This window comes from Motacilla alba, chromosome 1 (genome assembly GCF_015832195.1).
Source record: "Motacilla alba alba isolate MOTALB_02 chromosome 1, Motacilla_alba_V1.0_pri, whole genome shotgun sequence".
Classification (NCBI taxonomy): Eukaryota; Metazoa; Chordata; class Aves; order Passeriformes; family Motacillidae; genus Motacilla; species Motacilla alba.
In genome coordinates, this window is record NC_052016.1 from 6,202,101 (window position 1) to 6,212,760 (window position 10,660).

Consider the following 10,660-nt stretch of genomic DNA (forward strand, 5'->3'; position numbering starts at 1 on the left):
TGGCACAGCACATCTTACTGCATCAATCACAGAGCTCTTAGTGTGGCTGTGCTGCACCAGGCAGATGTGCACCCAGCCAGAATCCTGCTCCACACTGAGCAGCAGTGGATGCTGGTGGTGAGGAGCAGCCCAGCTCAGGGGGAGGGCAGTTCCTGGGAGCAGCCTCATGGTTTGGAGCCTTTGCAGGATGCACCACCAGGGTTGGTGTTTGTGCTGCCCTGCCGTGGTGGCAAAGTCCTCCTCCCCTCAGCACTTTCTGGGGGGCTTGGCACCATGACTTTTCACTGCTGTGGAAGCTGCAGTTTGGATCTGAAAGCTGCAACTCACCCCCAGTAATGAAAGGAGAGAGAATTGGATGAAGAAAAGAGGACAGGGATTTTTCCTGCCTGTAAGCAGCTTTAGAAGACACAGTTCCAGAGATGCTGGTGTCTTGTCTGCACTGCAGCTCCTTGTGCTCCACACATCTGTTCTACATCCAGTGTGGCCCTACAGGCTTAACTCCCACTTCAGAAGCACCAGAAAGGTGAGTTTGCATGGCTATTCACAGGTGGCAGATCTGAGGACAGGCAGCTCAGGCACACAGGAACTACAGCTGTGCTAGCAGGGACCAAGGTGCACTGACTGTGTGCACGACTCCCAGAGCCTTCATTGTACCACGATCTGCTCTGTGGCATTAAAATTATTGGTCTTGTTGGTTATGAGTGCATCCCTCTTTTGACAACTGATCTTGAAGGCCTCTCATTTTTAAAGTGAGAACATCAAAAAAAAAAAAAGAGAAAAAATAATTCCTACAGAGTGATCATCCCTTTTCTGTGTCCAACAACAGTACAGTAAACTGGAGGTACATGCAGGTACCATCATCCCAGTCTCCAGAGAGTTTTAGGAAGCTCAGAGCACAGCCATGATTCCTTCCCAAAAACTACCATGAAAAATCAGTATTGTACAGTACTGTGTTTCAAGCACTGAAACAATGCAATAGCACCATCCCATTAATTGGATTTATTCGATCAAAAAGTATTGAAAATACCAAAATAGGTGCTATCACTGTATGGCTGGAAGGGGAAATCTAGTGCTGGTGTGGATTTCGGAGACTCACTGATGAAATTCATGTTAGGCCTCCAGTTTTGCAAACAAGTTAAGCCTGGCTGCTTTAACTTGCAGAGTGGCCTTTTGAAATGGAAGGGGTGAGCTTAACTGGAGGGGTCCATCCAGTTACAAAGCATCACTGCAGTCATTCCAAGGAGATGTTTCAAGCTGGTAGAAGATTGTGACCTCAACCAAGGCTTACAGAAGCTGCAGCTGCCCAGAGTCTCAGTGCAGCCAAGGGGAGGTATAATTGAGGAGGGGATAAAGCGCCCACAACTTCTCTGGGCAATATATTCTAATGCCTCACCCTCAAAGCAAAGAATTTCTTCCTAATATATAATCTAAGCCTACCCTCTTTTAGTTTAAAGCCATCACCCCTTGTCCTAAACCTATATGCCCTTTTGAAAGTTCCTCTCCAGTTTAATTCTCTTTTCAGCCACTGAAAGGCTGCAATAAGGTTGGAGCCTTCTCTTCAGGCTGAACAATCCCAACTCTCTCAGCCTTTTCTCCTGTGAGAGATGTTCCATCCCTCTAGCCATCTCCATGTCCCTCCTCTGGACTCTCAATATCAGAGCCCTCCTGGGTGGGTCAGGTGTTGTATGTGCTGTCAGCTGTCTCCCAGAAGCCATTCCCTCTGGGCAGAGAGGAAAACTTGCCCTCATAACTTCACATAATGCCTTAATTTTCCTTATTTGCAAGGAAGCAACATTTCTTCCTGTAGATGGATGTGGAGTGTCTCCAGAGCTGAATTTCTCCCTGGACCACTAGTTCTCACAGCAGTGTGCTTCAAACCTCACCCTGGTCTGGGGGTGCCAGGCTCCAGCCACCCCTGGGGAGATGGGGACATTGAGGTGGTTTTGTGCTCTCTTCTGCAGTTTGACGAGTCCCCCAGCCATTTCTGCTGTTCTGACCCAGTGTGCTCACCCTGGGGGTGAGATCAAAGATGTGACATTTAAAAAATCTCTGACATTATTATGAACTCTCTCTTTCATTTGCCTTTATCTCCTTCAGTGAGGAGCAGTCCTGAGCCCTTTCTTCTCTTCCCTCATGCTGCCTGTAGCTTTTCTCTCAGTGCTCGTAACCCTGTCAGACCCTTATCAGATTGTGCAGCTCTGTCCAGCTGAAAATTGATTATTGCCATTTGCCTATGGGCTGGTTGTCCTTTTATCTTGCCCCACAGCATTTTTCATGGCTCCTGTAAATAAGCTCCTTGCCTCTAATTGCTGTCACCATCCTCCTCTCCCATGCTGTGCACCACAGGTTCATGTGGATTCTTTCCCGGAAAAGGAAATCTGTTGCTACTCTTTTCCCAAATGCTGAGCTCAGCTGTGGCTTGCCAAGGTATGTACACAATCAGTGGTTTTCAGTGTCTCCCACTGCAGCAGACTGGGCTTTGCCTCCCATTTCAGGGCTCTTTTCAGTCTCTGTGCAGCCTTGCATCATCCTCAGCCTGTTCTGATTGACATCCTGTGCTTGGGAAATCCCAGAGTCAATTCTGCTTCTTGCAGTAGCCTCCAAGTTCTAACCCAAGCAGTAATTCCAAGAGAGGCTCTTGCCAGGGGTGTGTTCCTGAAGCTCCTGGAGCTGTGCTGTAGCTTTGGCTCTGCTAAGTGAGGGCAAACTTTCCTGTTTCTGGCCTCTGTTTGATAACCTCTTGTTTATCTTTTTAGCTTTCAGATGAAGGACAGGACTCACTTTTATACAATGATTCCTTTGTCCAGCAGAACTGAAGATCATTTGGAACCACCAATGAATGATCTCTTGGCTCATACTCCTACCTCTTCTGCCTTTGTCTTGCAAGCTCTCTCAGCCTCTACCGTGATCGCTCTCAGTATACCACAGGTTATACCCTTTTCTGGTGTCCTTTTCAACTCCAGCATGCTTCAGCCCTGCCAGGACTTTTTACACCTCTGATCTGACATGAAGAATGTTTTCTCAGTTTGTTTTGCTCCTGAGGCTGGATGCTGATGCTCTTGCTACCCCCCCAAAGAAAAAAATCCCTCTGTTGTTTCATTTATCACAGCCCAAGTAGCAGCTCAAGGAGGATGGTGGATGCTTTGGCTTTCCATCACCTGTCACCTTTCTGTACACCAGGAACTTGACCAGCTGTGGAGAGTGACTGGCTTTTCTTCTGGGGTCCTTGGTCACACACAGCACTGGGGCTGCAGAGCATTTCTCCTTGTAGAGAGGAATGCAAATCCCTCTTTTCTAAAGGTAATAAAGTGGCTGTGGTTTAAAGGGCTTTTCTCAAGCTCAAAGGTACTTAAATTTATAACTGTATGAGTCTTTAATCTCTTTACCTGAAGCCTGCCTCTGATTCACAATTGCAGTTTAAGGCATATTCTATATTAGAAAGATATTTCTGCTTCTATTCAGAAAAACCCAAAATCATAAAAATTTGTATAAGATGCCAAAACTTTACTCACGCCAAAATCCATAACAAGGTCTATTTAATTCCTTATTCTAGGCTAATGTTATGGTGGAATAATTGAGTTCATATGTCCTTTTAGACTGAATAAAGTGTAGTACTCTGAGGAACTTCAGAGAGATTCACCTCTGCTGTGGACACCAAGAGGCAAAGCACCCACCTGCCAAGGACCAGGCAGTGGTGGCACCAGATTTGCCCCTGGTGCAAGGTCACTGCTTACAGCAAAAGCCACAGGGCATTGCTGGCTCTCATTAGCTGAGGATCCAGCCCCTGGGCTGTCTCATTCCACTGGCTGAATTGCATCATTCTGCAATTTTGATATCTGCCAGCATGGTCCCAATATTGCCTTGAGGCCAAGTCCTCATGCCCATGTGCGGATGCATCCTTGTGGCTCTGCTCCCACCTCCTCCGGGAGCTCATCCAGGATCACAAGGACTGGTGTGTGCAAAACTGGACACCAGCCTGGATTTCAGTGCAATTAGTGCTAGAAAAGGACTTGTTTCTGTCTCTGTCCTGTCAGCGGGAGATTTGACTGGGACACTGGTGAAGTCAGGATTTGAATTGGCCAAAATGACCAAATGTCTGAAGAGCTACCTGCAAAGAGGTATTAAAATGAACAGGTTTGCAGCTGGGGGCGCAATCTGAGCATCTGACCATTCTACTGTAATGACTTTTGTCCTAATAATAACTTAAATGGTTTCCTAAACATTAACTTGAACTTGCTCAAGGGAATGGCCTTTCTTTCCTTATAATAATTTCACATGAAGTTCAGCATGAACGTTGGAGGGTAACTGAAGTTAATGTCAATTATGAATCACCAATTTCCTGCTCTAAATAGCATTTCTTCCCAGAAACTTCCCATATGATGAGTTGCCCTGCAGATTTAACCCAAACTGGCTAGCTGAGACTGAATTTCATTTAGTGCTTCCTTCTAAAACATGAGGTGTTGTGCAGGGAGTGGCCACACAAACCTGAGTCATGGACACACAAACCTGAGTCATGGACAAATGATTTCACTTTAATTTTTCATAGTACATAGCACAGAAAAACATCTTCTCCACTTTGCTTATTGCATTTTTACTGCAAGAAAAGAATATTGTGTGGGTATTGGCAGGAGGCTGCAATAAAATAAGGTTGCTATTGTTAGTAGCTAGCTGTATCTTGCCAGGTCAGTTTTACAGCTCCAAGCAAATTTGTGGGTAGTTTTTTTGTCATTATGGAAATGTTGTTCAAACCACAATCATAATTTGATGTTATCCTGAGGAAGGCAATGATGCTTTTCTGAACTGAGTGGAGATATTCCCGCTACCTTAGAGTTTTCTTGTACAAAACATCCTAGAAATGAAGCTGCAGTTTGATGCTCTGTGACATGCAAGATTGAAGGGAGCCCTCAGGATCTGACCCTTGCTGAAGGAAGCTACTTCAAACCTCATTTAGAATCCTTAACCCCCAGTTTGTAGTAATGCAAAACTTCCAGCTGTGCCACTGGGTGCTGTTTAGGACTTTCTGACAAACTCAGACCTCTTGAGAAACAGAGGACAGGAATCAGCAGAAATGTTATTGTTTGGGGTTTGGAATCGTGGGGTGCAGAGATCAGTGTTGATGCCTAAGGTGCACCACACATCACCCAGGAGGGGACGTGGAGATACAAACACTGGAGAAATTTCCACATGCAAGCTTCCACATTCTTTGGTACTCTGGTAAACATCTGACATATCACAAGTTTTCACAGAAACATCCTTTCTCTCTCTGTCAGGTGGAAGACATATGCTGCAAATTGCTCACTGTATATCAGGAGTCATTATCCCACAGTGTTTGATGCAAAACTTTCCCTGCAGCCTTGGAAAAAGGTGTGATATTTAACACTGACCTACGTGCAACTGTGGATTGTTAGCTGGTAGGTGAAGCACCTACTGCACATGCTTGTAAGATAATTTGAAACAACCTTGAAGGTGGAATTCATCTGCCCTAACCAAGGTGTTCAACAGCTGGATGACTAAATCAAGCTGACTCTTGGCTCCTTTTGGTATTAATAGAGATAAACAGATACTGCCAAAAGGGAGTTCCACCTCCCATCAGGAGGAAAAGGAGCAGCCCTTCAGCCAGTACCTGTTTTTTGGTTTCCACTGACAGAGAGAGGAGCCCAGCTGAGACTGAGACAGCTTCCTTCAGGAAGGATGGATAAACCTCACAAGTGTCTGCAGAACTGTTGATCCATGTTGTTGAAATTCAGGGAAGCACAGCAGCTCTCCTCTTTCTCCATTAGGCATAAAGTAGTGGCAAAGGACACCAGAGAGGTGCAGCCAGTTGCTCCAAAGGGGATGGGGACAAGGATCAGGGTGACAACAGTCTCTTCTAGGGAAAAGGCACTCCACCTTTCAGCAGCCTGAAGGTAGAACAGTTATTTTTACTCTCTTATTTACAAGTTTCTCACAGAATTGAGTTGCTTTTTGTCTCTCAGCCCTGATGTTAGTGTCTCCCTGCAGCTTTTCATCCAGCTGCTCAAATTAAATCAATTTTAACAGCAAGGCTGAGATCTCACAGAGAAAACTAAGTTTCTGGACAATTTCTTGCACATGTGAGGAGGTGTGGTGCTTGGGCAGGAATGTTGTATCCTGTTGCTGTCCTGCAGGGAGAAACCAATGCCCCCACAACTTGCAGCCTGAGGAGGCAAGAAGCCACAGGATGTGTTTGCCATTCAGTGAGGGTATGCTGCCCCTTGCTCAGCCAGCAGTCTTGAAGGGGCTTTAAAAGCAGTTGAAAAAATTGTGGAAGTGAGCAAAGGGCAAAGAGTTTAAATCCACATTGTCAAGGGATGTGGGGATCAAGGAGCTGATGGTTATGTAGGGGAAAACCTGAGTGGGTAACCATGAGGGACACAGGGAAAAATATGTAGGAATTGAAATTTCTTCTCTTGTCCTGTACAAACTGTCCATCAGGGCTCCTGGTGAGTGCAGAGCAGCCTGGCTGTGACTTGGTGTGCCTGAACAACTCATGAAAATCTTCCCATGCCACAGCATCACTCACCTCTCCCCCAGACATGGCCATGACATTGTTCATTTAGGATATCCCTTGGCACACTGTTTGCATTGCCAGGCTCCTCAGCTGGTCTTTTTTTAAGCACTGATAATGCCAAAATTACTGTCCACAGTAATTTGTGCCTTGTGGACAGCACACTTCTGAGGAAGTGACCCTACCTGGCCAACTGCTTCTTCCTGCTGGAGGAGCCAGGGGGACACCAACTTCTGTCCTTCTGCAACTGCATTTTCATGTCAGCCTAAAGGCTAAGTGTTGTCCAGAGGCAACATGTCTTTCTGCTTAAAATTAATAAGCATATAATCTAGACCTAATTTTCACAGACTTCTCCATAGCAGCCTTATCCCCAGATGACAGGAGCCTTGCTGTAATAACAATATTTGTGTAAATTACTGAATAAACATTTCCATTTGCTGTTTGTTAACAGCACACATTCATTAATACACAAAAACATTGAAAGAAGAGACTCGTTTAGTTTACAGAGGATTATGTGTGTTTAGGTATTTAAATATCCTTGCATAACAAATCTGAGACAAAGCACCATGGGGAGAAAGATGAAAAGCTTTGAGTGTCTAAACAGACTTCTGTGCCACCTGCTCCTTCATTGCTGTGTGTGGTTATGTAGTTTTATTTGTTGGGAATATTATTTGCCTAATATTTATTTTTATTTTTAAAATTACAGAAAATACTTCCTCTAAGAATTCTGAGTGCCTCTTACACACACAAAGTATAAACTCATAATCTAAGTATTACATTTTTGGTTGCTGCAGATTGCCATTACAATGCTTTCAGTTCCTCCTACATTCACAACTATGAGAGGAATACTGATGGCCAATCCCCAAATACAAACCCTCCTTCATCAATTCAGTGATGGAACAAAGCACGGCCTTTCCCTGAACTGCATTCCTGTGCTTCCCACTTCTTCCAACTGCTTCCAGCAAAAGGGTGCAATGTCTCTGTGTGTGAGGGTGTATCTACATTTAAAGGTTGTCCTTGTGTTTGTGTTCCTTTCCTGGTCTTTGAAGACACAACCAGCACAGATACCAAACAATGCCTGTTCTGACAGAACATTTGATGATTTGAGGTCTGTAACCTGCTGTCTCAGAATGTCAAAATTTCCTGGGGACGACTACAGAGTGGCAGCACTGGGAAATCCTTAAGATGAAAATGAAGTATTGAGTTTTCTGCACAAGTCTGAATGCATTTCACAACACATGCATGATGGAGAGGTGAAATCCTGCTCCTTTGAAGAAGGAACGTGGGCTTGATGATGCCAACAGGGCAAACATTTGGGTCCCATTGAACTGCAGCTAATGGTAGTCCAACACTTTTCTGAGGACAAACATGAGTCTTGTAGGTCACATAGTGGTGGTGGAATAAAGAATAGGGTTGCAGGTCTCCAATGCACTTTATGGGGATTGAACTAGGGAGGTTGGAAGAACTCTATGAAGTAGTGGCTCTCCACCTCTTCAAAATTATGTCCTGAGACTACAAGGAAGGGATTTATCTCATCTGATTATCTATTTTTTAAAAAAATACATATATTTAGTTCAACTGAATCAGCAGAATATCTATGGTTGTTCACAGAGAGAAAAACTGCTATTGATGTCAATCTGAATTGAGCCTGTACTGAAAGTAATTTAGAATGGAAACTCTACATTTGCTTCTGGAAGAGCCTAAATTTAGTTTTCAGGCCAATACTTCTAAGTGAGATAAGCCTCTTTTGTAGGGAACTCAGATCAGAACTGATGGGAGCAGAATACCTTAAATCTTCTGGAAATATTATCTTGTATCTGGGGTCATCTCAGATGTCTAGTGGTCTTTGAAAACTGAGCTCTGAGCTCCTGTTCTTTCTGCTTTTATTTGTTTCTTCAAAATGTCTGGTTTTATGGGTGGGATTAAGGCACAGCGTTTGAGAGAGGCTAAAGATTTATGAGCAGCTATGAAAAAGTTATGGACCACAGTGTTCTTGAGTTGGGCGGAGACTACATTTAATGTTTCTACTTTTGAGCTTGTGATCATGTGCAAGTTCATTCAGAAGGCCACAAATGAGAGTGTCAGTTTATAAGTCACCAGGCTGTGCAGTCAATTAATTGCTGATTAACTTCCACTGGCTGCCAAACAGAGTCTGGAAGCTGAAGATAAAAAAATTGGAAGTCATTTTGCTGATTTTCCTGTACTAAGGATTTGTGTTGTGGTAGCAAACTGCTGAGCACTACATCTCAAAAATACCACTGTTTGAGGAGTTATTGATAATTGTTTAGTATGCTTAGCACCCAACCAAAAAAAAAAAAAAAAAAAAACCAAACCAAAAAACCAAAAAAAACCCCAAAACCCAAAAAACCCAGATATTTTCACCTGCAGATGACACAAAGATAAGAAGCCTAAGTGGTGCCAGAAAAAAACCTTAAAGTACCATTTTCTGTGAAGACCATGAGTATGATATCTACTGTTTCCTGGAGGATTTCATCCAGAAGCTACTTTGTCTTGCACATGGGAGGTTCTTAGTGAAAGTAACCAGAGTATTTAAATCACTTTCTTGCCAGTGGAAAAAGACAGACAACACAGCAGTAAAATGACCAATAGCCTTCATTTTAAAGGAGGGTATTGGCTAAATTAAGAAAGGTTTCTGAGTGTAGCCTCTCTGTTTAAGGTGAGAGCTGTGCCAGAGCAGCAGTCTCAGTCTGTGGTTACAGTGAGGTGAAGGCGCTGCTGAGCTTTGCCACCACCCACGCTGGGTGACCTCAGTGGCATCTGCAAGGAAACAGAGAGCTGGGACACATTTGGTCAGGGAGAGAAACACAAGGTTGATTCAAGAGGCAAAACAACGTGAACGCTGAATATGAAGGGGAAAATGTGCAGCAAAACTGACATCCTAAGAATTGTGGTCCTAAGTGGGTTGTTTGTTTATCCCACCAGTCAAACCTGGCTGTGCAGCAAAGCAAGCAGAAGAAAGTCTCCTTTATTGTTTCCATGATGCTTACCCATCTAAAAGCCATGCCCCTTTTAGATTATTCTATTTTTAAGGCATAATTCCCATCTGTTCTTTGATCTTATACCACATAAGACATTTAGCTAATAACATCATCCATCAAATACCAACTTGCCTTTAGAGTTCAAAGACAATCAGCACAGAGCCCTGTCCATCTGCTGGCCCGTGCCTCTGAACAGATCCAGCTTGTGAATGGCCAGCTATGCTGCCTATTTTTTAATTAACCAGCTTAGGTCTGTGTTTCACACAATCTTGCAGGATGACTAAGGATGACTAGGGGGCACTCCACAGGGAAGTGAAACACCCTTGTCTGCAGAGAAGAGGATTTGGTGCATCCAGAGCTGTGATGTGCTTGTTTTAAGTGGGATTTTCCAGCCTCTCAGGGCTTTTCTTTTTTTTTTTTTTTTTGCATACACCCATAATATTTTATAAAATATTTTAAGGATATTTTCTTTCAAACTTAGCCTTCTTCAGAGAAAGGTGTGTAAAGTAGAAAGACAATGTTTTCTTCTCTGAGCAAAATTCTGAGTTTATTTGGCAGAAACTTCAGAGCAGGGGAATTGCAGATTTGCAGAGAAGTATTTATACAGAAAATGCTTGCCTGCTTGCCCAACTGGAGCGTCAGGGAATGTCAGATGATTTAGTTTACCAATTGTAGTGAAGCAGCATATCTTGAATTAAGGATATCTGAGATCAATCACAGTTAAAAAAAGCCTAAGAAAAACTGGTCAGAAAAAAGAAAAGAGATTAATGAGTAATCCAGGGAGCAGGTAGTTTTTCTATGGATATTTTCCAAGTGCAAACAGTTATCAAATTCTTTAAATCATTACTGTCAGATTCTTCACTTAGCTCCATTACCTTGCTTCTCAGCGGTTTGCTTTATCTTGCACATGGTCCATTTGTTTAGGAAGGAATTTGATTCAGGATTTATATTCCACTGGTTCACACATGCCACAGCGTCCTTATCTCCAGATCTGAAACAATAACAGCAATTAAAAAGCACCTACATTTCCTTCTATTTCCTGGCTTGTCAATAATAAGAAGTCCCTGCAGAGGGGAGCTTGGTGGTGTTTTGTGATTTCTCAGATAACAAGAGCTTCACATTTCTGTGGAATTCC